We start from the raw sequence: 1385 nt of genomic DNA on the forward strand, positions 1-1385 counted from the left end.
AACAAAACTCAAATTGGCACCTCTACACCCGTTTGGCGACTGCTTGTATTTCAAGGAGGTTGAATAAGGGAAAACGGCATGACGTCATAAAAGTTTAGGTAGCGCGCTGTTATTCCACTGCTGCCCCATAATATTATAGTTCCCTAACCCCCAAAACATGCCGCCCAATTGAAAATACATGAGAACGCCTGAGTTACGCTTTTTATTTTCCGTCTTATGTTTATGTTTCGAGGCTGCTTACCATACATGTGATCTTAAAAGACACGTAATAACATATTGCATACCGTGCGCGGACCGATCGAAGATTAATTTAGACGATAAATCATACATACAAATGAAATAATTATGTTTTCCACATTTAGTGGACTTGGGTGATAGGTGAGAAGCAAAAGGATCACTCGATCAGGTCATGTACGTTACATGTGCATATATATGTAAATATGTACATATACGGAAGGAAGGATTAATAAACTGTATATTAGGTGACAGCTGGCCTGTAAAATTGTTTTTTCTTGTTATAGCAAGTACTTAACACTCAAATTATTCTCTCTCTCTCTCTGTCTGTCTGTCTGTCTGTCTCTCTCTCTCTCTCTCTCTCTCTCTCTCTCTCTCTCTCTCTCTCTCTCTCTCTCTCTCTCTCTCTCTCCGACATATACATTATAATTAATATAATATTCTCTCTCTCTCTCTCTCTCTCTCTCTCTCTCTCTCTCTCTCTCTCTCTCTCTCTCTCTCTCCGACATATACATTATGATTAATATAATATCTCTCTCTCTCTCTCTCTCTCTCTCTCTCTCTCTCTCTCTCTCTCTCTTTATAGCATGTTGATGTAAATATATGTACATACATCCATCTATACATGAAGGATAAATTAATAAACTGTATATCAGTTAGGTGAAAGTTGGCCGGAAGGTTGATTTTTCTTAGTATAGCAATTATCACATTATGTCAAGTTCTCTCTCTCTCTCTCTCTCTCTCTCTCTCTCTCTCTCTCTCTCTCTCGTTAGCACTTTTAGCACCCGAGCCACGGTCCGAGGTTGGCGGGTGTTTTTTTTTTTCTTGTTATAGCAAGTACTTAACACTCAAAATACTCTCTCTCTCTCTCTCTCTCTCTCTCTCTCTCTCTCTCTCTCTCTCTCTCTCGTTAGCACTTTTAGCACCCGAGCCACGGTCCGAGGTTGGCGGGTGTGTTTTTTTTTTTTTTGTTTGTTATAGCAAGTACTTAACACTCAAATCTCTCTCTCTCTCTCTCTCTCTCTCTCTCTCTCTCTCTCTCTCTCTCTCTCTCTCTCTCTCTCTCTCTCTCTCTCTCCGACATATACATTATAATTAATATCTCTCTCTCTCTCTCTCTCTCTCTCTCTCTCTCTCTCTCTCTCTCTCTC

Source organism: Portunus trituberculatus, chromosome 39 (assembly GCF_017591435.1).
Source record: "Portunus trituberculatus isolate SZX2019 chromosome 39, ASM1759143v1, whole genome shotgun sequence".
Classification (NCBI taxonomy): domain Eukaryota; kingdom Metazoa; phylum Arthropoda; class Malacostraca; order Decapoda; family Portunidae; genus Portunus; species Portunus trituberculatus.